The following is a 27,403-nucleotide window of genomic DNA, read 5'->3' as shown; positions in this document are numbered from 1 at the left end:
GCTCGTTTTGATGAGTGAAATATCCAATTTCGCGTGGTAGAAAGTTCATTTTTTTAACGATACTATTTTTGTATACATTATAGCGAGAAACTGAAGTTGCTTTTTGTCGAAGTTTAACGAATTCAGACTATTGTCGGATGTTCCAAAGATTTCTTTAAAAAATCGCAGATTATTTTTTGAGGCACCATTACAAAGATGAGACTTTATAAAATCGCATTGAAACTGATGCGCGGAAAAGTTGTTGAGCTGGTCAAACTTCAAAAGAGAAATCTTCAATTGATCACCCCGTTTCGTAACAGCAAAAAAAGCATCGTTTAAACAATTAAATTAAAATGAAAATGGAAACCTCGTTCCTTAAAATGAGCAAAATCTGGACACTGTAACATTTTATCCCACGAAGTAACAGCCGTTCGGAAGTCCCTGATCCCTCACTGTAATAATTCATCAAAGCAGTCGCGATCAAAGTGCATAGAACGTGGTCGCCCCACAAAGGGCTGTCCATTATCTTCTCACCGGGCAAAAACGAATGAATCAATCACCTTTTTGCGCGTGTGAAAACTTGCCAAAAAATGGGTATACAAATATGCATGTTCGTAGAAAATTAATCGGCCGTCCATCAGATTTTTAGCGTTGCTGGCACAAAGAACATTCATAAATCTTCGGCGAAAACATCTGGCTGGCCGTTTTCCTCGGGGGTTTTTTGATAAAAATCCTCGGCGAACGTCAAAGCGTTTCCCGGAGTTTTCCGGGTCCGATCAAAGTCGGTGAATACGTTTCCCGTCAAAAGGATCGTGTCACTGAAGGGAAGGACGAAACATGGGAGAATAAAACGACCGGTTAACGGGCGCTTGGCCTGGTAATCGCTCGCTAATTCGCCATGTGACGAGCCCCGAAAATCGCGCACGGTGGCAAACATGGTCGCAGTACTATGGTTCTTATCGTTGGCGTAGCTCGACCCGGCTAGATCCGATCTAAAGTGGCGGTACACCCGGGCCGGATCGATCAGGACGCGTTTCGCCACGCCGGCGAATATGTTCCGGCCAGCTTTATCATAGTTCGCGGGAAACTTGCTCCCCTAATCCCCGTGGTTTGTTAACGGCCCGAAGAAATTCTGCAACGGCGCTTATCCCGCGGATATAATTGTGTAATCTGCGGCCGGGGCCAACTTCCCCTAATGCCGAACGATTGCTGCGAATCACTTCACCACAGGAACTGTCGAAATAAAATTTTTGACACTGGAATATCCCCAAAATGACGAACTACGGATCCTTTATCTTACGATTTTGAGTTTTTACAGTACTTTTTGTGGACACTTATCCGTTACATTTATCTATCCGGACGCGTTTTGTGAAAACAGACGTTTTTCATATTGGACAATCAATCTACTCATTTTTATCATAAAGTTCAATGTTAGAAATATAAGTGCATGATTCCAAAACATTAAGAAATGCATGAATATTCACAGTCTATAGAAGATTAATATTCATTTGTCTATGCAAATACTTTCGCGAGCAACTCCTACGTCAGCAGTTATTGAAGTGAGTAGTATAGGTCGGTCTGTGGTCAGACAAGTGGGACGAGACACTATCTGTTGATTAGTCTACGGACTTTCATAGAAAATTCAAATTTCCTGCGTCGACTGTAAGGTACAGGAGCTGCATAGACATTTGTTTCATTTGTTAATTTAAACATTTTTTAAATCGCAAGACTATTAAGCTATGAGGCCACGAATTTATTTGTACACATATAATACACTTTTTACGAGTTTATTAAAACAGTTTTTAAATGAAAATCTACCCACACTGAGTTCTTAATATTGGGTTGGCAAGAAAGGAATTTCGGTATTTTAAGGTGAAATTTAAAGCCCAATTTTGTTATTCAATATGTAGCTGTCGCAGCTTTATGAAAATAGCTAATAACTTTATCAAGCTACCAGAAAGATGGCAAAAGATCATCGAACAAAGTGGAAAATATTTGATCGATTAAAGTTCATTGCTTAAAGAAATTTTTATTCCACCTTAAAGTACCGAAATTACTTGCCAACCCAATACTTTTATATGATGTTCGCAAACGTATAAAATGCGAGAATAAAATGCAAAAAAGTACAAATGCAAATTTGTCCCCGTAGCTCTAGACGTCGTTAAAGGATTGAAACTTGAAACGGAACGTTTTTTCCTCCGCAAGATATCAAACAGTTCGTTTAATCTCGTTTTTCAAGCTTCATTTGGTTTCCCTCTTTTCCATACGTTTGATGTTTCGCTCTCGTTTCATTTGCACAGGCAAGACGAATTTAACAATTACGGGGGATGTTTAAAGTTTTTCTGGCCGGCAGGGTGAAACGAACCGCTCTCTCCAGAAACGGTAAGCACGTTCCTGGTATCTTGGATACACATTTATCTCCGCGTAGCTCATTTATGCTTTTGTTTGTTGAGCGAGTTTTTCGCTGGCACCGGGGGGAAAATAAATTCGATTCGACCACGATAACGTTCGCGCGGATACCGAGAACACGGAGGATCTGGGGACAGAGATAAAACCACGTTTTCCCTGGTTTCCAGGTAGAATGTTTTTTGAACACTGTATTCCCGGAGCAAATGAGGAAAAGATGGAGATTTCTTTCTGTACGTAACGAAAGAAAAACGACGTGAATAAATTTCGCCGACTGTTCAGGAAAGTCGAGGAACATTCCCCGTTATTCTTTGGCAATAATTGTAATAAACGTTGAACGTAAGAGTTACGCATAGTTTACGAAACTTTAAAGTTGATTTTTAAGAGAACGGTTGACCCGTGACCTATACATAGTTCGTTTGAAAAAAAATGTTTGACCTTGAGAAAGAGGTCGAGCTGAAATTTTCGGTATATTTTTTTTAAACAAATCACCTATTGGAGGTGCAAAGTTACTATGATGGTCGCGAGATGTTGTTTTGAAGCACCCTGTACATGAAATTATTTATTGGGGTTGCATGGAGACACACATAAATATTATAAGGTGCAAGTTCAACGGAAGAAGTCGATATGCAAATTTGACTACATGAACTTCCATGTAGTGAGCGAAGCGAATGGCGAAAGAAGAGCAATCTAATGCAAGCCACCCCGTAACCTAAGCTGCAAAGAGGTCATCTATGAGAAACGCTTCCTTCGCATGCGATCGCGCTAACTCCTAAGGACGAATTGACCTCTTTCAGAACTTCTTTTACAAACACAGGTGATTCTAGTTCCCCTACAGTCCTACATTTTCTAATTCAAATATAGGGGACATAAATAAAGCGAATGAAATAGAAGAAAAATATGAACGTATCAAATAAATTTGTTTTTACGCATGGGCGAAAGAATTCAATTTTAACGTCAAATTACAAACTGAAAATTAGAGAGACAACGAAGAACTAAAGAATGATATTCTCGACGAGAAAATTAAATTCATTTCTGTCTCACGATAATTAATTGATCTTGCCTGGAACAGCAGAGTTGAACTTCTGACATTTTTTCCAATGGCGAAACCATGTACCCAAGGATGCAGCGAGCAACAAAATGAACATTGAAGATTCTTCACGCGTCTCTATTTTCTCGCTGGGATGTGACATGTGCCGCTATCCATCAAGAGGTTAACTCGTCTTACCCGCAGTAAATGTGAAAGCCTCGACCCGTGTCTCTAACGCGTGTAACTCTTGAAAGGACAACATTAAAAATAGACAAGGTGTTCCCTTCTTTTATCACTGGGGGACACTGCGTTCACAGAAATTCCTATACATTGTATAAAAAAACCAAGAAAAAGTCGAACAAAAGGATAAAAATAATTCACAATTATTTTGACTTACCACCCCTTCGGATAAAGTGCTTTTAAAACAAAAGTGTCTATGTTTTAATCCAAGTATGTCAAACACACGGCACGCGGGCTGCATGCGGTCCGTCGACAAGTACTTTGCGGCCCGACCTAAAGCTTTGAAACTGTTGTTGACAATTTATAGGTTTTACACTTCAGATTCACCCTGTTGCAAGTCAATTTCACCTTTCTGTAAATCAATTTCACCCTTTTGCAAATCAGTTTCACCCTTTTGCCATCGGCTCAATTGCATTATGTTTTGAAACCTTCCGAACTTATTTTCATGGCTTTTTTCTGATGAAGACGTAAATCCCGTACTATAAATCTCAATTAATACATAAACTGAAATTTTTTGAAATTGTGACATGCGGCGTTTTTCCATGCAACCGCAGATATATGAGCGAACCACTATCATCAACGTTAAAAAATAATAAAGCTGCGGAAAGGTCAGGATGAACAGATCAGCGTGTGCGTGTACAATCAATTTCAAAAATAATAACAGTTCAACAAATTCAAACAAATTTTGAAAATTTCGTTGCTGAAAAACGTTCCCAAGTTTCTTCGAAACAAAAATGAAATAGCTTTATTCAAATGAAGTAAACTTGAGAAAAACAACTTTTGTAAGTACGTATGTTATTTTGTACGTGTAACAGCAATTTATTTCGAGTTTACTTTTTTCTATTACGGCCCTCGAATTAATTAATAATACATAATGAGGTCCTCGGTGGTTAAAGAGTTTGACATATCTGTTTTAACTCTTAGTACTATCGACTGAAATTTTGCCGTTCCCGTAGTCCAACGGTGGGCGTCAATGTCCAGGTGGCAGACTATGGTCGAAATGGACCGAATTAGGCCAGGAAATGGCGTCGGGGTAATTCGGAGCGGCGCGGGTATCGACTGGCGTGTAACCGAGCGACGACGACGTAACGTCGGCGGAACGAACGCGTGGGAAATGCAGAATTCGATCCCCGTTAAGTGTTCCGCCGTATAGAAAATTCCAGTTCGTTCGGGCGAATTCAATTGGAGCACGGGGCTGCGTCGACGATGGAAAACTAGACGAAGGGAAATTTCCGTGGACGTCGACAATTTTCCTCGATCCCGTTCGTCCCTCTGTCTCTTTCGTCGCCGACGAAGTCCGACCGCGTAAACAACCCCTTAGCTAGACCAGACGGGGGCGGACAGCAGATCGTCGATCGTAATTCCGCCGGATCGATGGTGCATCGTCCTATGCAAACTTGTTTACGGTCTTTTATTCTTGTTACCTTTATTCCCGAACGGAAAACCTATTTTTAGAGGCGGGGCGGGAAACCATTAGACGAAGAGTAATGGCGGAAGTAAATGAATTTTGCCTTGTCATCGGGAAACAAATACTGTATCATCGTATTTTCTCATTTGGCTTTCCTCTTGCGTTGTTTTCGATGTCTTTGTTTTGGATCATTATGCTAACCGAACTATTAATGATTTTAGTGTTGAGAAACTGTAAGTAGAAGATTTAACGATTTGCCTATTTTAGAGACTAAATTATAATTTTTCTTTGCTGTGAGAAAAAAGGGTCTACCAAAAAAGTGGAACGTCCCAAAGAAAATCTCAATTAACAAATGAAGGAGGTAGAAGAAGAATCAAAAATATAAGAAGCGGTAACTACGGAAAAGGTTCATTAAAAAATGGGGCGAGTTAAAAAATAACAGAGAAAAGTAGAACAAGGAAAGTCGAAAACTTGGAACATAAGTTGCCAAGTATAATAGAAACGAAAGAACACGGCTGGATGGAAGAAAAGAAGAAAGCAAAAAGGTCAGGCGTCGAGGGAAAGACAGAATATTTCACTTGAAAGTAAAAGAATAAAAGAAAATCCTGAGCCGCGTGAAAGAAAAACAAAGCAATTCCACGTAACAACGTCGCACAACCGTTCCATTTACTAAATCAATGAAACTTTTGCTGAAATGAATAAATATAAAATAATAAGTCGCCGTGTATTTGCTCAGGTACAATCGTAACAAAAGACGTACAGATTTCACACAGACAATACACCGCAATATTTATAAAAATCCATAAACGGAAGCTAATAAGCATGTAAGTCAATCGTCATGCAATGAATTCGTCAGATCCGCGCAGCGTATCAAGCGCTCCGGCTTAGATCTCTGCCGCGGGTTCTCCGTGGAGTGTGAAGCGCCGCCATTTCGTAAATGGAGACCGGAAGTTGCGGTTGATGCGAGCGAGTGCGCGGGACGCGTGCCTACATTGTCCATGCGGCGCGATGCAAGTTTCAACGGAAGATGGGAATGGAAAGCGGACCGTCGAGAGCATTTCCCGGGGCAACTTTTCCGCGGCCCCCGGGGACAAACTTCCGGCCTTTTCAAATACAGCTGGCTGAGCCACGCTGCGGCAGGACCGTGGAGAACGTGGTCCAACTTGACGCGGACGAAACTATGGGTTCTATTATTTCCTTCTGTTATTATACATAAGATTGTTGCACGGGAAATGCCCGATTTTCAACGGCTCGAAACTGCTTACCTAAAAGTGTTCCAGTCGATTTTTCCACAGATTTTTGCGCGTTCTAAATGCGTAAAAATTACCTCCCTTTCGAAAAATCGCAACATGACGTCTGGTCGAGTAGAAAATTTTATCAGTGCAGGAGTAATGGACAAATGACTTTTTTCTGGGTTGTACAAGTTTTTCTTGGGCTTCATAATGTTTTCGTAGACTCTACAATGTATTGTTAGGCTCTACAATTCTTTTACAGACTCCTTTTCAATCTTTCCTTAAGTCTCACCATTTTCTCTTGGGTTCTATGGTCTCTTCTTTAAATCTACAATTTTTTCACAGACTCTACAATGTGTTGTGAGGCTTCGAAGTTTGTTCACTTTTTGGACCAATACCCCTATTTTGGAGAAGTTTTTCTATTTTCCACGGTCTCAATTTCATAAGTTCCTCGAATGCTCCGCATTCCCTGATTCTCTCTCCAACTCAGGAACTCAATTTTAGTAAACTTTCCCTTATTTTCCAGCTCTCGACGTCCTACAGCTTCTAGAGTCTTTTACCAGACACATTTTCCAAGCTACCCTATTTTCCAGGTCCTCTCTAACCTGTTCGCGAAACATTGTTTAAGCGTTGAATTTGATACCGATCGTTTTATCAAGTTCCTGAAACGTATTTTTTGAAGGTACTTCTTTTAGACACTTTGTTCTTAATAGAATCAGTTTAAATTAATAATCACAAAATGTAATTAAAGATATACACAAAATTTTGGATTGTTCTTGAAAGAGTTCAATGTTCAGATACAATTTAATTTAATTTCAATTTTGACTAATCTAACCTTCTATATGTAAAAATTGCATTGATTCCATTTGTCACCACAACATAAAAATCCACAACTAACTGCAACGGGCCCGAACCTCTTAAAATCGAATTGCAATCATTCTTTTTGAATCCACTTTCGAACCGAGCACGCAAGGATCAGAGAAGAAAAGATCTCGGGAACCGATTCCCATCACGCGAACAACATCGTAACTTGTTGCATCTCCATCGAACTCCTCGTATGACGTCGTAACACGGTCGATTCAACAAGTGATATTTATTTATCAATCGCGAGCTACCCTAAGGTCGACGCTAAAAATTGCGAGATCAAAACTGGGAGATCATTCGAGCGCAAGAAGAAGCGTAAGAGTTCATTCAGATCATGAAAGCGTCGATCGCAGGCATCTGAAATAGAGATCGCATGCATTACTCGGGTCTTTTCCATGATGTTGGCTACAGTCGAACGCACTTGAACGGAGCCACGCATTTATGTGACTCGACTCGGCGCGAAATGTCGCCGATAGGGCGACAGAATATCGAACTGGAGGAGACGTCGTTCGGAGAAGTGCGGCCAGCGTGTTATGAGCGCTCGGTCTCGACTTCCGGTGCATTTAGCATGCGATCGATCCCTCCGTGGTCCCCTCTGCGGGATTAGGATGCTGGAAGACCACAGCTTTCCTTCCTGCATCTATGAACTTTCATACTGTGAAAGTTTGTTTAACGTCTCGGAAACCACAAAGTTAGTTCGCCATTAAAAAATGAATTATTATGCTCCGTTAAATCTTCTAACTTCGAACTCACCTTGACTGACGAAAATTGTAAAAATCAGTGCTTCGAAGCGTATAAATAAATTTTAACACGTTCCGTGCCGCGTGGGGCGTACACGACTAATGGAATTCTCATTAACAAACGAACCATATGTGTTTGTTAAAATAATTCCTTAAAAATTTAATTTATTGCTTTGTTGTGTAGTGCATATTAAACTCTACACTCTTCTCTTGATAATTATGGTTTTGTACTATCGAAAAATTGTAAGGCATACGTGAAAAGCAAGTTTATTCAATCGTAAAATCGTAAAAGTGTGGGTTACAGGCCCCACGCGGCCTGAACGGAAAGTCTCCAAAAATCGGTCCGACACGGAACGTGTTAAACCATAAAAATTGATGACTCTCTCCAGAGTTATAAAATATTTCCTCCTGAACAAAATCCTTGTCGATACCGTCTAAAATGATCGATTAAACGCGATTTTCTTGAGCTCGGCCCGAAATTTGCAGGAGTAGATCGAAGAAGGGTCGAAAGGGTTCTCGGTAACGATGAAAAAGGGCTGACAGGGTTTCCGATTATTTTTACGAGACCGTTTCCCAGAAGCTTTAATAAAGGGTAAACGAGAGAAAAGGACTGAAGATGGCGTATACTGATAGGACGTCATAAACGTGATGAATTGGATGAGGTAAGATGGGGTAAGTTCGTAAACGGGGCAAGTGCATATACTGGATATTTTTATTATAATATGAGCGAAATTTCTCTAGCTTGTATTTATTAATGTACTACGAGTTAATATGAACTATTCGACATAGATGTCGCACAGGAATAAAGGTGTTTTCCTTGCTTAAATGAAAAAATCACTGTATCCCCTTTCATATTTTAGCATAGAAGTACTTGTTTGTTTAAAAATGGATAACTATGAAACTAAGCAATATAATTTAATTCAATAAAAAGCATTTTATAGCAGGCTTGTTAATGATTCTGCTCTTGCACCGTTGCACATGAAACAATAGGTGTGAAACCATTTTACCACGTTTTTATTAGCTCGCTTTCTTGTTTGTTTGTCTGTTCGGTGGCAAATTTTGCAATTGATTTTAAACTAACTTCCTGATGAGCTAGAGACTTGAAATCGGTTACATGGCTCAGAACTGGATGACAATGCATTATTCAAAAAAAAAAATTTTTTAAAGTCTATCCGTTTCGGAGAAATTTTAACTCTAAGTTACGCTCTTGCCCCATTTTCGGGGGACAGTGCAGAACAGTTGACATTTTGTACAATATCCTATCAAAATGAAAATTTTCAAGAAAAATTAGAATCCTACGTAATATTAATTTACCAGTAATAACTGTACAAAGCATTTGATGCACTTAACCCACTTCACCTTACCGTAAAATTTTTCGAGGTAGGTTTGCGTCGAATATATTTTCTGAGAAGTCGTGGGCGATCAGTGAAGTTCGTGGGTCTAGAGGACATTAATTACCTGAGAGAGGGCTGGGGGTATATTGCTATGGGTTTAAGTCGTGCGGAGGAGGTGATGTCCTTTACTATGAAACGGTTGTTGAAGTTGGTGGAGGAGGAGCGAACGAGGACAGGTCCCAGTGTGCATTATTAAAAAGGGTCAGTCGCTCGGCAAACACGGTAAGGGGACGGTAAGTATGTTAACGGGACAAGAAGTTGGGAAATGTTCGCCGACGTCGACGGGAATTCGGGGAAACAGACGCTAACGTGATCAGGAACCGGAATTGTACGAGTGTGGTCTGAGAAATTAGTCGACTGCTTGGCAATGGTCAAAGGAAAGTCACGATGTAAAATGCAATCTGTTAATTGACTGGAGAATACTCTTTCAGAGTCCGACATTGCGAAACACAATTGGAAGGCAATATTGTACGAGCATTGTCCGAGAAATTAGTTGGTGGACATTACTCGAAAATAAAAACAAAATTTTAAAAAAACAATGATGCTTGTAGAGTCAGTCAGAAACTTATGAATAGACTGCGGATGTCTACGCAATTTTCAATTTTTGAAGAAAGTGAAATCATGTAAAATGTTACTTTCAGTGGTAGTAGTTCTTGTACATCCAAAATGAATAAAAATCGTACTGAATTCTGTGGAATTTTATTTTCTAGCATTTTTTGACAATTTTTTGAAGCCTTAAATGCATAAAGATCCGCAGTATACTTATGAAAATATGTCGAGAAGTAAAAATGAAAAACAAAGCACAGACTAGATCTCGTCTGGAACAATATAAAAACGAAGTCGGATTATACAAAATGAGACAGGAAGAGGATGCTTGTCAGGTGTCAAGGAAAAAACAGGAATATTCTATCCGTAAGTAAAGAAAAGCAAGCCGGGGCAGTAGTAACGAGGTAAAAGAAAAATCCTCGGGTGTGAAAGAAAATATAATTCCACCTAGAAACGAAGAAGTAAGTGTACAAACGAATTCTCTCACAGAATTATCCAAAAACCGTGTGCACATAAAAATCCTAAGAATAAAAACTTCCAGGTGCTCCCGTGAAACAAAAGATTCGAGAGGAATCTTCTCAAAAATGATGTACTATAAAAATATCCAGAGAAACCTTCTCTCTCAAACGTTTTTCCAACAATCGAAGGACTCTAAAAAGTGAATGTCCTGCATGAAATCCACCTTTCACAAGGTAGACAATCAATTTCTCAACAGCGGTCCAAAAATTACGTTTGAAGAGGGGTCCAAAACAGCCACTCCGGGGAGTTTAACCGGATAGTTTCGAACGGGGGCTTATAAAAATATCACCGACGTCGCGTTACATGGCATTAAAGATGCATTACCTCGGTTTTTCCCGCACTCGGTTTCCCACGCCAAGGGCGAAACATTTGGAAGATTAAAAAATAAAATGGAGGCTCGGCAGTCGTTCGTTGAAGCACGCAACCACGAAGCAGCCGGAGAACGTAAAAACCGAGAAAGTGTCCCCGTACTTTCCTGCAGGATGGAGGAAACGGAAGAAAAGGGAGAGAGGAGGGGGCTGGGAAGTCTGCAAACAAGAGAACGCGAGGAAAGAATTATTCTCTCGACTCTTCGGCGAAGATAAAGGCCTCGAGTGATGGCCGCCGTGCTTCAGAAAGCAGAAGAAAGACGAGATGGAACCGCTGTCACCTGTTCAAAGCTCGCCGCAGCTGTTCCCCCCGCTATTTGCATTGCATTTACATCCGACCTTCACCTTCGCGACGCACGCAGAAAAATATAATACCGCGTTATTAGCCGAGAAAGTGCAGCTTAATCCCCTCGAAGGACGACCCGAAGAAAAATCTCGCTCGCCTCGGATCCAACGAGCAGAAATTTATTCGCACTAACACGGGCAAGATTATGCTAATTGACATTTTCATAGACACTTCCGAAGAAATTCCAAACTCGAATAACATTTAATTTCCTTTCGCGAGCCGCGCCGGTTGACTCCGATCACTACCGGGCTTAATTTAAGTTTAACGCGTTACCTAATTACCATGCGATTTTTTCTTGAGCTCTATAATGTTTCGTAAGACTTTGCAATCTTTCTTAGACGCAACAATTTTGTTAGGACTCCGAAATACTGCAATGAAAACGTCTAAAAAGTAAATTTGCTCTTGGGGTGATTTTTCAGTCAAAGCTTACAGCACAGTGTCTGGTAGCTTCGAATTTCAAACTCGAATAACATTTAATTCCCTTTCGCGAGTTAATACCGAGCACCACCGGGCTCAATTAAAGTTTCCCGCGTTTTCTAATTGCTTTCAGTTTTTTCGAAACGCCCGAACTTCCGCGACCCCAAACTTCCGCGAATCTTCTCGTGAATTTTGCGTCTCAAACTTCCGCTAAAGAATGGCTGTTGAATTGTTTAATCCACTGGCCGAAGACTGACAGAATAGGAAGCGTTCCGAAAACACGGGAACCGTTTGCGTTCCTCCGTCAAAGGAGACTCGTTTCGCGCATTTCCGAGGAGAATTCTCTGCGAATTACGTTTTCGAGAGGGAAACGCACATCGTTGGGAAAGTAATTTCGTGTTCGACACAAACCGCGCGAATAATTGAGAGGAAAATCGCTGATGACGCGTTGACCGCTCTGTTTTTCTAGATCGTGTCGTGAATACCGAATATTCGCAGATTTCCGAGGGGAATTCACCACGGGGGAAAGGACTGCACGCGCAAACATTGTTTTCGAAATCGTCTTTGCCTCGGAAAACGCATATGTGGAGGTGGGGGACCCGAGGGTCTTCATCTGGAACAGGAAGCTTCAAATCTTGTTACTGGGCCGCTGGCTCGGCGATAGCGCTGAAGCGATTTTGAATTTACGGCTTCGAAATTGTTTAGACTGATTCAGACATCTGTTTCCGAAAACCTGCCATATTTTTTCAATTTATACGATGATAAAGCAGAGTTGGCTAATTCAATTACATTGTATTTCAATTATATAACAATTCAATTACATCGTAACTGAATTACATAATTCAAACCTTTCAATTAATTCAATTACTAAGTATTTTAATCAGATGTGTAATTGAAATACAATATAATTGAAATAAAATATAATTAAAATACAGCTCTCCAAATTATAGCCCAGATCTTTGAAGAAGCGCGATATATTTTTATGTTTTTCTTTCATATACTTGTCCTGCGAATTTCTTTCTACTCCTCGTCCTCGTTCATAATACGTAACGCTTATGGTTGAAATTAAAAACATGTGTAACACGCAGAAGTTATTTCTGTTCACATATTATAAATTTATAAATAATAAATTCCTTCTGTTTGAAACCTTCACATGGATTTTTCAACCTCTTCTTACCTATTACTTCATTACTCTTTAATTTTTAATTTTAATTTAATGATATCGTAATTCGTAATTAATGTAATTTAATGACAAAGTATTTTATAATTGTACTCTAATTGCAATTACGAATTACATTGTAATTTAATTGAATGAAGATCTGAATTATGAATTTCAATATAACTAAATTACTATGTAATTCAATTCCTTTGTAATATTATAATTACTGGAGTAATTCAATTGTAATTCTGCACAACTCTGTGATAAAGTCTGCACAACTCTGTGAAAAACTCTTTCCTAAATTTTCAATTTCCTAATTTTCCAAAATTTAAACTAAACCATAATAATTCCGGAGATTCTGAGGATCAGAATAATTCCTAGCCGCCTTATGTCGAAAAAGGGACACATCCAGAGGAGATTTCCATAAAAAATATAATTCCAAAAATTTTCCAGGTCTAAAATTTTTCTGGTAGCTATATTGAAGAAGGGCCATTATACTCAAAAAAGGATTACCGTAAAAATTAAATAACAAAACGCACAGTCAAAAATGCTCGATTTCTTTTCGAGCGATCTCTTGACCCTGTTAAAAGCTAAAACAATGAAAGGCTTTTTCGGTTAGGAAAATCAACGTGCAGCTCCGAAACAAAAAGGATTCAGAGCCTGGAAGAAGAGCAGCTGTAATATGAAGAGAACCGTAAGGGATGGACTCATAACAATAACACACGGTCGAAGAGACAAAAGGACCATACGGTTAGGGAAAGGCAAACAGAGATGGAGGTCGAGAAGAGGGTTTGTGGGTGGGTCCAAGGAGAGGAGATCAGGCCGGAGGGAAAATCCTTGCTGGTATTCCGGGATGTCCGACAGGGTCGGGTTGTCCAATCCAAAGTGTCCTGATCCAGTTTGCATATCCAGCGTGCTTCCTGTGCCACCGACTGTACGTCAATATTCTGACAGCTTGCACTAGCAAACCTCGGCCCCTGCGGTCTCATTTGAAATCCCAGCTTGTTCCATCGGGATTGTATCGATCTAGGACCATGATCCTGAGAAAGGGGATTAGGGCGATAAATGAATTACGTGAAACCCCGATTCTGTGGCTTCTTTCTCTATGGGCTGGAAATTAGCTTTCGGAACCGCGAAAATGATATGGGGAAGCCTTTATCCTATAAAGTAGCTGATGAAAGTGATTCTTTAGGATATGAGGAACAGAACATGTAGGGTCTAATTTTTCTGTGAACTGATTCGTTTGCTAGAAAATTGAGTTTGAATACCCATCGGCTTATTTAATGAACTGATCTAGTGTGCATCGTTTTATTTATTTATTAAAGTGAAATAAGTGGAGTTGGATACAAAAGAATGTGTGAGTTAGAAATAAATTAAGAATTAATTCGTAAAGGATTTTTACGTACATAATTTTTGCTTCTTTAGTGGAAAATATTTTTCTATTTTCTTTGGAAACTAGCATTTGGACCAATGCTTAGTTGTGCGATGGGGAGGATAATAATGTGATCCGTGGAGCCAAAAAAGCTCGATGAACGATATGTATTCGGAGGACTCCAGAAACATTTCGGCTTCGCCGGGAACGCGAGGATCGGCGGGGATCAGTTATGTTCGGTATTGCGGCGAAACTGGTGGCCAGTAACTCCAGTAACGAAGATATTTGTGAACTGGAAGGTCTGGCTCGCATTCCCCTGGCGCATTTCGGCGTGCTCGAACGAGAGACACGTGTACACATATCGCTTCTAGAGCCATCGATCGAATCCTTGTTACGGTTTCGGCTTCAAATCCGGACCAGACCCTCGATCCGACTCGAATTAACCTTAAATAGGTCCACTTATTTCGATCAGCGTTTTGCGAAACCACTGGATCCCATACGTGAGCCTCTGTGAATCATGAGTCTCCATATATCCAACAATTTCCATTTATTGCTCGATTTTTGCTTGTTATTGTGAACTCCACATTCAGATCAATGTTAACCCTCCGAGTGCTGTGCCGGAGTCATTTTTAACCAGGAACATCTAAATTGCCACTTAAGTACTCAATTTGTGGCAATTAAACTAACCGAATAGCTGTTTTATTGAGGTTATCGAAAGACCAATGTGTTTACACGAGATATTATCAAAAGTAAATTTTTAAAAATTATTAATTAGAGTTGTGAACGGTCCTAAGCATTGTCAATTATATATGTAGCTATAAAAATCGTCCGTTGTCCGAAGGTTAATCGACACTGATTGATTCAGCAACCCCATAAAATATCCATAGGGGGTGGGAAACTCCATAACATGGAGTCTGAAAAATTCTGAGCACACAATTTTCTATGAAGTTGGTGTATAGGATTTGATAGAATGGGAATTTATTTTATGATAAATGAAATATTATTATGAAAAATTACGGGGACCCAATTTTTGTATGAACTACAATAAGTGCATAAGAAACATTTTGGTTATAGTCAGGCCTTGATAGAATGGGAATTTTAGTGCCAATCCGGATTTTTATAAGTTTTTCTATTTAATTTTTAAATTTAAGATTCAACAGAGGTATAGTTTTTTATTTTGTACTGAAAGTGGAGATACGGTAAAATTTTAATAAAACTGTCCATTTTACTGTGTTCCGCGTGACAGCAAGTGCCATATAAATTGTGCAAAGTTCACACTCTGATCTTCAGTTGTCGGGAGAAGTAACACTGTACAATGAAATGAATGGGCTTCTCATTTTTATCTCTGCAAAACCGTCATGAAAAGTTAGCAGCAGCGGTTTCTCGCATCAATAATTCGGTTCATGATATTTATAAAAAATTGCAGAGATTTCACTGCGCTGAACGTGGCACTGTGAATTTAATAATTATACATCTGCGATATTTTATCACGGACCGCGTTTGACCTCTCTCGAGGAATTTGAGAATATATGGAAAAATTTTAATAAATCGGATTCCGTCGAATGTTTCGCCATATAGGTATTTAATATTCAGTATCGGGCGCAAAGATGTCATTCATTCGTGAACAAGCCGACAGGCAAAGTGTTAAATTACTGGCCACGAGGAACGGAATTTTTCCGTGAGAGGAATTTACGTGAAAAAGGTGGTTGTATGAAAAATTTTGTGGCGGCGACGACATTTTTTCCATATATGACAGTGTCACTGACGCGTCATAATCGTAAAAAAAATATATTACGGGTCCGATGAAATGTGTTTCGAGGGGTATCAATAGATTCTGACATGGCACATGCCACGAGAAAGATATTCCAAATACGTTTCGTTTCTCGAAAAGAACGAAATATTACAAATATGTTCAGAGAAAAAAAGAAAAGACATTTTCCTCGAAGATACAAATAAGAAGAAGACAATAATACAATAGTTGACAGGATTTACTATCCTGTCTAATTTAATGTACTGTTCAGTCTCAAATATGGACAGAATAAATAAACATTATCACAATTTGAAACTCTTGGAACTAATTGAAAAAATTAATAAAAAGACTACTGGACCGAACAACTTGAAATTTCAACTGTATATTAAGAAACAGTCCATTTATCGTTAGACATACAAGCAAGATGATAGGTTGCGTATTGTTTGTTTAATTCCTAAAAAGTCGAACAACTTTTAAGTAAAAATTCACACTGCTGCGATTTCGGACAGCGTTCTAATCTATGGACTATAAAAACTGTATTTTTAAGTAAATAGGGCTGAAAAAATTCAAGTAGCAAGCCAAAAGTACCCTACAAACAAATACAAAATTTCAGATTAATTCCTTCCGTCAGCCTGTTTATAAAAATAGCTGAAGATCGAAATTTTATGACAAAGAAAACGAAATTCCTTCTTTTAAAAAATCATTGTCGACATCTCAGGCGATTCTATGACCAATCAAGGATTTCAATTGCTCTCAGTGTTCGATGCATTCCATGATCGTAGAAGAATGGGGCGCCATTTTCCAGCGATTGCACACTGCGTTTTGTTCTGAAGACCTGCCGGTGTCGGTTTGTCGTGCACATGGCGATCGTGGTCTGTTCTAAGCACCGTGGGAGAGCCACAAAAGCGTTATTAGCGAAACGATCCACGGCCCCGTGATCTCTCGCTTCCTCTGGATTCGCGAGAAATGGATCCTTCCAGTCTCCAGGTAAAGTAGGTCGGCGTTCTCGCGCCGGGAAAGCGTGAAAGATACGGCCGGGCGATCTTTCTTCGTCTCTCGCGGCTGTGCTCGCCTCCTTGAACATGAATCATGACTCTTTCGGGACCGAGAGCACCCGATTCTATCAGGGCTCGTGTTTGTGGACCGTCGACCCTTTACACAAGCCCGATCTTCGAGAACCGAGGAGATACTCCCGCAGATCTTCACGGCGAACAAAAAGGATTTCCTCGCGCGGGCGAATCCGAGCCGATTCTTCTTTAAATATTCCTCCAAAAATTGTCAAGGCATTGTCCCTTGTATAGCATCCTGAGGGTAATGCCGTTAATGTCACCTGGGAAACGTTTTTCATAAAATTTAGTTTGACATAACAAATTTCTTATTTACATTGAAAGGATTCAATTAAAGGTTTAAAATTTTGTAAGTTCATCAGCCAGTTCACAATTTGTTTCAGTTAATTTTGGTATTTTTAAATAGAGTCTCATTGATTTTTTATCGTATTTAATTAATTGACAATTTATTTTAGCTTCGAGAGAATATTTTTTGGATGAAGATACTATTTCCGGAATTTTTAAATTGAGTTCCATTGTTTTTTTATCGTATTTAATTAATCGACAATTTATTTCAGCTTCGAGAAAATATTTCTTAAATCCACTGAGTTGTTGTAAAATATTTAAAATTGTTAGAAAAGGAATTGATGACGAAAATATTTAATTCTGAACCAAAATCCACAGTTTAACTTATTCAATCAATAAAAGTCGGATAAAAATTGTTCCGAGCACCAGTCAATTAATTTCCTGTCGTACAACTCTCACCGCTGAACAACTTGAGGAAATACTACTTACAAAAATAAAGTTAGCAAACCATATCTCGAACGGCACGCGAATTTCGTGTACTTCCGAGACCCGTAGTCACGAAGATCATGTATAATAAATGACCGCGATGAAACATTCAGAGCCCTCGAAAAGAAAACGTCTACAGGTCTCTCAAGATACTCCATCACCCTGAAACTCACATGAAAATGTTCGCAAACGTCACTTCCCTAATTCGATACACATCGAGCAGAAAACAATGGGGCTCGCGGAAAAATGGTACGAGGGACAATCGTTTTTCTCGCGAACCGTCGAGACGATCGCAAATATTTGAGCGAACCTACCGGGAGTGTCGGTAAATTTCAGCAAAACGCCGATTCATGGTGTAAATGAAAATATTGAATCTTTTTTTCGACGAAGAAAATGTGGCTCGCACTCCCACGCGAAAAACTCGATGGATACCGTGCGTCAATATATCACAGAGCCAATGAAACTTCGATGGGATGCTGCGATTATTCGATCGACCGTGCAAATCGTCACGGACAGCGTGATGGAAGTTTTCTCTCCCACCTAGAATTGGTTATCATTATACCAGTCGCGAAAGTTCACGCGAATTTACATTTTTATGCGAGAGTACGATATTCGCATTTACCCAATTTATGTTTCACTCGCCGTCAAACGAGTTCAAATAAAATCAAACTGCACTGTAAACTTTTTATAAACCGTTAAATGTCGCGGCTTTATATAAATATTTGTCGTTATTTGTTCCACGAAGTTTCAATTTAACCAATTTATATTTCACTTTTCAACTGAATTAAAATAACATCGAACTGTATTGATTACGTGCTTTGTAAAACTTTGCTCGACGGGGCTTCAAAGGGCTATCTTCGATATAATTTTTAAAATACGTTCTGCAAAATTCGAAGTAAAAAACCAATTTATATTAAAATTATTCAGATAATGAATTATGAGAAATGATTAAATTGATATTAAGCTAATATCGTTGTCATGGTTCAGCTTAATCTACCATGGGTCAAAATTGCTTTCAAAAATATTAATAATGTGTGAAAAAAGTTGCCATTACGTATGTCCATATAATGTAGCGTCAAATATGCAAATTTAGAACTTTCCTGCCGGTTCAAACAAATTAATAAATAAATTCCAAAGTACAAACATTCGGTTACGAGTTTCATCGCCCAACATTTCAGCAAACATGCAAAACTCAACAGCATCAAAATTGATTTCGGCGAATTTCGAACAGAAACTATGCGAGAACGTACAAGCGAGGCCACACGCTCGAAAATGTTACGGTGCGTCAAGTTTCGACGAAATCCGCTTATCGATCTACGCAAAACACGCGCGTGCACAAGTACGCGGATAAACAGGCAGATGGATGGACAGAGTTAGGTGGATAAAAGACATAAATTCCAGCGAATATTTGAACAACGTCGACGATACAGATTTCCCCGTTTGTCAGATCCACTGCGCGCCAGGATTTACTCTATCACGATTGTAATGTGAATTTATTACAGAGGTCACGTGGAATTGTTTTCGAGTCTGATTTTCTAATTGCAATAAATCCTTCCATTTTATCATAAACATATTTTATGATGAAATGTCACATGGTTGCATAAAAGATTCTGAGATTTCACTCCCGTTTTAAGGTCTCCTTTTAAAAACAACTTTAATTCGCTGCTTTTATAATTATTTAACATATCACACATGTCTGCTGCCTCTATGAAGTGTAGTTTTATTGCATTGCACTTAGTGTGCATTTAAAATAAGAGTACGTAATGGGAATAATAATAAAGAGCGCCTGATTAGGCTGCAAGTGTCCGAGTACTCTCGGACAATGGAGAGAAAGAGATGGACGCAGTGAAAACAAGGGAAGCGACGAAGAGAATAACATATGGTAATGGGCTTTCCTCCGGTTACTCTGCCAGTCCACCTAGAAACCGTGGAAACGCAGCTACTGCTCTTTTCGCCTCCACTTTCCATCCACGGGGTACGTGCAGTACGCTCGCTGTTCGCATTCAGGATTTAATTTCCAATTCGAGTGCAGTTGCCTCGGGAGCCACTGTTTTTCCCTCTGCTGTCGCTGCCGGTGGCGGAAAAATTAATAAGCACGCTGATTTCAATGATTCTTGGCTTTGAAGAACCTATTGCCACTCGAGATGCGCCGTATCTCTGGCCTATTAAATTCCGAATTCAGTTTCCTCATCTTTTTGCTGCAATTTGCGAGTGAACGTTTGTATTGGAGATTTTAGAGAGGATGATGTCTTTGATGATTTCTTATTCTGGAGAATATACTGATTTTTCTGGGGGATTTACTGTTCATTTTAAATTTGCAGGTTTATCTCTCTAGTTTTATTGCAGAAATTTTATGATGAGCACTAGATGTGTGTAACAATTTCATTTTTGTCATTTGAAATTTGAAAGTTACTTCATCCCTCGGTAGACTAATTTGGAAGTGAAGATTAATATTATATTAAATATAATATTTTATTGACACAACGATGACAATTTTTAATAAATTTCAGATTTGGAGAGTATATTGATTTTTCTGAGACGTGTACAATATTTCTGTCGTTGTTAATTTGAATGTGTGTGTGTGTTATTTTATCCGTCTTTATTGTAACAATTGTGGATGAACACCAGCCGTGAAAATTTTATTTAGTAGGGTGTTATCAGCGTTTAGTAATATTCAGGATCATAAAGTATGGGTGCTACAAATAACAAAAGTGATTAATTATTCCATTGTTCACGTGGAATACAAATTTCCATATTAATTAATATATGCATTCGAATTTTCCCGGTAATGTTGCCCCGAAATTCAAGAGAATCCATCATTTTTTTGGCATCTTTGTTAACAAACAGTATCTAAATGCAGAAAAAGCAACGCAATTTCAAATACAAACCATTTTTCACGATATGACGTTCATTTATCTAGTGAATTTTCTGTAGTTCATTTAATATTAATACACGTGAATATTTTTCACAGTTAATATTGTTCCAGGCTTTTCAAAGTATAACTGAATGCATGTCATCGCTTTTAGAGAAGGTTAATATTGTATCATAAATTATTGAGGTATTCAGTTAATTATGTCGAGAATCAATATGACGAAACAAATTGAAGAGTACCAATAATTATTTCGATATTAATATTGCAGAATAAAGTTGCTAAAGAATTCAAATAATTACCTCGGAATATTACACGATCAATTATTGAAGAATTCATATGATTATGTCAAAGTCAATGTTACACAATAAATTATTATTAGTATTCAATCTACACAATAAATCACTAAAGAATTATTAAAGCTAGCATCACTCCCATGACAAATTAGTAGATCAGGTGTAATTTAAAAGAGGAAAAATATGAAGGGTACATTATTTTCAACTGTTCAAAATTCTTAATAAAAATATGCACATTTGCCACTTCTTTTCCACAATCATTCAGAAAATGTTTATTTCGCGAGATCTAGAATTTACTAATTACCAGGGAAACCAAAAATCGCTTCAACGAACTCTTACAATTATTGTACATGAAAACAAAAATATCAGAAGATACATATGTATCTAGTAATACATCTATATAACAGCTTCGACAGGTCCATCAGCCCAACCACCGTCCGAGTCCAACGATGCCAACCCACGTTTATTTTCTACCACTCCCCACGGGCGTTCCATCCCCCAGGTGTTCACCACCCCATAGATCTTCTTCGACCATTTGTACGATCACTTATTCATCCGTTTCCTTCCTCCCTACTCTGTTCCCTGTTATTTTATTCACCATCTCATGGTGCGATTTGACCAAACTAACGAGCGTAAACGAATGTTTACGATGTTTACTCATCATGGAAAGAGTTTCTGTGGTCTAGAAAAATTTTAAAAATTTTTTGTGTAAACTTGCTCCGTTTTGGGTTTTAATTTTGAAGATGGTGAAGTTAAGAGGACACCCTTAAACTTTCTGAACGCACCATCACGCGTTCCCATCGTCTCTGAACAGCGCCCTGTTGGAAGTTCGAAGGGATGCTATCTCGAAACCGTGCTTCTCTCGATGAATTGATTTCCCTCGGAAAAGACGACGGCCCGTTTCGGGGCCGCATCGTTTCGCATCGCGTTCGATAACAACGAGAGATTGCAGTTCGTCCGTGGAAACGCTCGTCGGAATATCGACGAACGACGGGGAAAAATGACAGCGACACGTCGACGATACCGCGGCATCGATAACCGTCGCCACGGTAATGTTGTCGCTAACGAACTTATCTCGAAATATACGAAACTGGCGGGGCTGTGCTTTTGCTGACGTCGCCGTGGCCTCGGAGTTTCGTTTCGTAGACGGCCGTAAATTCGATCGTAAATATGTAGGCTGTTACGATGATGAGACGGTAGACTCTCTTACAACGCGAAAAATTATTTACCGAGACTGCGTGTATGCATCTTCTGTGACATTGAGTGACGGTATTTCTAACTTCAGGCGGACCGGCATTTTTCCATTGACGACCTTCTTTACGAAAAATTTATGGACAGGGTGTACCAAAATTATGATGTTTTAATGAATATACAGCTACTCGAATTAATATTCGGACGCTCTAAAAAAGACGATAACTTTTTTAATATTGTACTATACGATTTGAACTTTTTTTGGGAAGCTAGAGCAATTAGTTTACTACAGGATGTGAAAAGAAATTTTTCCATAAATTGCAATTGATCGGAATTGTAGAAAAAATACTAAAAGTTGCATTTTACAACTTTTTTCTGTGGGCCTATATTGAAAAATTAGAAAATTCGTTTTGTAGATATATGCGTCAATTAAACATATTCTGAAAATTTCGTCAAAATCGGTCGACGTTGCAATGAGCTACAAACGTTTAAAGTTGGTGAAAATTTCAGATTTTCACTAAGAATTCTTACATCTTTCAATGCCTGCCGTTTTTTCCCGCATCAACCGATTTCGATGAAACTTTTAAATTTTCAATATAGGCCCACATAAAAAAGTTGAAAATGCAACTTTTAGTAATTTTTTTCTATAATTCCGATCAATTGCTATTTTTTAAAAAGAATTTTTTCACATCCCGTAGTAAACTAATTGCTCTAGCTTTCCCAAAGAGATCAAATCGTATAGTGCAATATTTAAAAAGTTATCGTCTTTTTAGGTCGTTCGAATATTAATGCGAGTAACTGTACCTAAGAGTTTAATGGCTCAAAGTTGTTTTGAAAAATCTATACAACCTGACCATCAGCTCAGATAAAATAGATTCAAGTTTAATGAGCATCGTCCAGTTAATCTCAGTATGCATTCCCATACAAAGTTTCGAACATTTAAAACCTCAAAATATAACTGAAGGATGCTGCCATATTATAATATAATACGAACACGATAGGAATCGCCAATAAAAAGGGCAAAAGTGTGGTGGCCAGTGCAATTAGGAAATCGTTCAAAGGACGCGGGGATTCCCTCGACCATAGAATTAACAAGAATAAAAAGGACCCGTTCCTGTAGCAAGAGGTTGTTAATAGTCGCCAGAGGTCAGACCGACAAAAGCGGTCACAGAGACGTAATATCTCCATCTTGTAGCCAGGCGTCTCAGTCGGAGAGAGAGAAGAATCTTCCTCACGAACGATACTCGACGCTTTGATGGTTTGCAAGTCTATTACGATCAAGAAGCACCGGGCAGAAGGGAAGGTAAACTCTGGGCAAGTTTCTGTCGGTCGTATATGCGGGCTTTGTGGTCGGTAAAATGGATCCCGATCCCTCCTACCTCGTTAACCTGAAATATTCCGCGCGTCCTGCGATATTAGTCCGCGGAATATCCTCTCGGCAAAGTCGAATGCCGAGTCCGCCACGAAACACTTGCCGCTGCCAGCTATTTTCGAAATGAATTCCCTGTCAACCGAGGTCCTTTGGGAACTCACTCGTCTTCTGTCTCACCATCTCTCTCTACGATTTTAGCCGACGTCAATATTTGAGATGAGCACACGGATTTTTGTTCTCGGAGATACTTCGGGTCAAATGTTTAGGTCACGAGTTTAGGTTCAGAATTATAGTACTAAATCTATCTCTCGATTACACAAAAATTGTAGACGAGACGAAAAAAGTCATATTGTTTGTGAATTAAAAGGTCTGTAAAATCATTAGAAAATTTTTTTTCAGGATTGAGACTAACATAAATTTGGAGATCGAAGCTTCTTTAAAACGGCACTTTAAACGTTGATGTGATATTTATGTTAGTCGTTTTATTAAATGTTGAATGAATGGTATACCTCCAACTTTGCATGAATATAAAATGCACCATGAGGCTATCGAACTTCCATCCAAGGCTCTTTTATGAAATAATAACAATTTGAACACGGACAACATCTTAAAATTAAAAAGATTTGTTATTCAGCTACTTTTTAACTCAAGCTGGCACAATCGAGTTTGCAAGAATCATCCCAACAAAAAATAGTCCTCCAACGAGTACACAAACCGGGTTAGCTCTGGTTGCGGTGATTTATAATCCGTTTTCCGCGAAGGCTGAGGGGATCCTGGGCGAGCACGGTGTTTCGATGTTCATAAAGCACATCTTTCATCCGCGGGAAGAATTAATACCGGGCTGACTCGTTAGAGAGGATCACGTCGCATAGATAAAAACGTCGCTGGGACGAATGTACCCGCCGATTCGGGTCGTCGTTGTGTGATTAATCGTCCGGAATTGAGCTCGGCCCGATAAAGTCTGGGCGGAACAAGTATCCGTTCGCGTACGTTGCTCGCCAGGCAAACACAACAGCGTTCGGAATCGACTGGAGCTGGACAAAGTAAGAAACACATCGAAAATGAAAAAAAATTCTTGTTCACTAATTTTTGTATTACCGTCTCAAAAGTGATACCAATGGATTGCTGAGATTCTTCCGAGTAAAACGAGTCCAAACACGACGTATATAGAATAATTTTATAGACTTCATATATAGTAAATACACGTATGTTTTTAATTATGTTATTTTATCGAGTCTATAAAAGTGGTCCGATTTGGGTCGTGTTTGGGCTCGTTTTAATCAGAAAAATCTGAGCAACTCACTGATACTACTTTTGAAAAGGTAGGACAGAAAACACTAATTTTTAAATTTATTAATTATATTTTACGCTTGTGGCACCGTCTTTGAAGTATGCCTCCATTCTTCTAGTAGTTCGACTCGGGTGAGATTGAGACACTGATGGGGAAAGAGTAGAGTGGTGAAAATTTAAGTGTAATGGATGCAGCAAATTTAAGCAAGCACTGTTGTGTTCATAGGAAAGGGTGTGCAATCGGGCTGATCCGATTCGCCGAGCACATCGGAGCCCAACAAAGGGATGTCGCTCTGGCTGCTCGTTTAACTTCTGACACCCACGATCGATAATTATTAACGCGAACAACGGCCGGGTTTCTGCGTCGTCGGCTGCCGACCCGCTCGAGCAAATTTCACGTAACCGAGAGACCAAGAGATCGTTGGACGGTGGATGGCCACTCTCTCTCTCTCTTTCTCGTTGCTCTCCTGTCTGTCCTCGATGGTAATGGAGTGTCGCCCGGAACTTTATGTGCGCCCCGTGATGGACGGCAGTTTTTTTTTAAAGGCCGCCGCACGAAAACCGTGATGGAACTTCGCTCGATACGGAAGCGATGGATCTTTTATTAAAGGCGGTTTTCTGTGGAATTGTATAATGGATGGAGCCCCTTTGGGAATTTATTTCGGGAGAAGTAGATGGTGTGAGGATGGGAAGGTTTTGGAATTCGATCAGGAGAGTTTATTCGTACAAAGAAATTTTTTATTTGTACTGGAATTGACGGTGTTCGGTCCCCTCCACGTTTGTTCCATTTTTGGACAGCCTGTAGACATTTGCAATAAGTTGTTTTTTTAAGAGAACGGTTGACTTGAGACCTATAGTTCCTTCGAGACTTTTTCTTATCGCGATTAGTACTACAGTTTGCAATGAAAAAGGTTTGACCTTGAGAAAAGGGTCAAGGTCAAGTTTGCGGTCCATTTTTTCGCAGTTCTCTACCTATCCGGTGGTGCAGAATCACGCTACATTCTTTTTCTACACAAATATTCACTACTAATCACACCTGTTCTCCGGGTGCAGAAAATGAAAAGAAAGCAGAAAATTCAGCTCATCCGGTAGACGAGCGTCATTCTCACGCGGCAGTGCTTAAACTTTTACGCGCGTCGTTCGCCGATGAGAGCTGGAGGAAAAGGGATTTTTTTCGACCTGCGAGCCAGATAGGACGTTTACGGTGTCGGGGATCAATTCGAGTGGGTAACGGGGCTGACGTTAAACACGGATCCATTTGGACGCGACGTCGCGTCGTCACCGAGGATGAAACGCTGCGTGTATCGGCGCGAGCATCCATTCCGATCCATCGGCCTCGAATGCCGAGTCAAGGTACAACGGTTTTCGCTCCGGCGGGAAGTACGGGTCGCGACCCGACTAGCCGCGAGTGGGACCCGCGTCTTGACGCCTCGCGGAACGTCGAATCGAATTTCGCAGGGCGAAAGGGCTTCCGTTGCCTTTCGCGAATAAAGGCGAGACTCGTTGCGCTTTCTCGACTCGTTCGCTCGTACTCCGTATTGAAATTGAGTGCCCGACCCTGCTGAATGCTCCGAATGGAGGACAGATAGTGGTGGTATTGAGTATAGTTGCTGGGAGAGAGCTGGGATGGGATTTTATGGTCGTCAAAGTGAGATTTTTAATGTTGGAGCTAGTTGGTGAAACGAATGGATTCAAATTTTTCATTTTATGAGTGTTGGTATTATTATTTTGGCATTTTTATAAAATTATTTTTATTCGTCAGCCTTTACTCATTGTCAGACAAGTAGTCAGACAAATTGTCAGTCCCTTGTCGGACGAGTGAAGTAAGACGAAGTAAGGTGGACCCAGCTAAAAAAAGTCGTAAAAATCAATTTTTACTATTGTTTTTCACAATTCCGATCAAATGCATTTTTTCAAAATATTTTTTTAGACGTCATTTACTAAACTAATTCATCTAGCCTTACAGAGAGATTGAAGTCGTTTGGTTCATTCATAAAAAAGTTATTCTGATTTAAAGTGTGTGTGATCAGTTTTGCTCCTAACTGTACAGTATGTTATTCATTTTTTAATTTGTATAAAATTTACTCTTAATCATTCTCCTCTACTTTAATTATTAATAAATTATTTTTATTTTTAAATTTATATGTATAGGCAAATATAACAATCACTGTATGAGACTGCATGTTTTATGCATTTATGACGAGAATGATTGAATCAAATTAATGACAGTAGAAATACTAAAAGAATTGGTCCCTTCCTAAACCTCCAATTCAGAAACCAGACTTCGCCAACAGAGGTTCCCACTAATTAAAGAACGGATTATCTAATGAAACACTAAATCCCCTTTCTCTTTGATCGAACCCGTCAATCTGACTAACTTTTAGTCAAAAAGCCCATTAAGCTTAGCGGACTGCGCACTTTATCGAAACCCCAGCGCCCCGCGAACAAAAGCAAATAATTAACGAGGAGGACAGATCCTGGGGACTAATAAATCTCTCCTTTGATTACAGATCGCGTTTCGCAGTCCATCCAGGCCCAGTAGGTAAGCGAAACTCGCATCCGGGCAAACTGTTGCCGTGAAATATCGCCGCGATATTAACCGGTGAGCTTGATACCACAACAATTCCGAGCCCTCCGGCAACATTGTTGCCGAAAAAACAGCAGCCGATGGGGGACGCATGCGTAGCACGAACGTAGAGGCCGTTCGTTTTATTATCGAGCATTTTTGCGAGTACAGAACGCCCATGAATACCAATTCGGCGGATCCGGATGCGAAG

At 39.5% G+C, this 27,403-nt stretch overlaps 1 protein-coding gene across 1 annotated transcript in view; it reads left to right on the top strand.

Annotated features, from left to right (window-relative positions):
- Positions 1 to 27,403, top strand: part of LOC143210869 (uncharacterized) — a 156,621-nt gene that overhangs the window by 28,193 nt on the left and 101,025 nt on the right. The window contains exon 2 of the mRNA XM_076428108.1: positions 27,137 to 27,168. The gene's annotated coding sequence lies outside the window, so the exon portion shown is untranslated. The remainder of the gene's footprint in view (positions 1 to 27,136; positions 27,169 to 27,403) is intronic.

This window comes from Lasioglossum baleicum, chromosome 7, assembly GCF_051020765.1.
Source record: "Lasioglossum baleicum chromosome 7, iyLasBale1, whole genome shotgun sequence".
Lineage (NCBI taxonomy): Eukaryota > Metazoa > Arthropoda > Insecta > Hymenoptera > Halictidae > Lasioglossum > Lasioglossum baleicum.
Note: the sequence above shows the minus strand (reverse complement) of the source record. Positions and strands in the feature narration are given on the sequence as shown.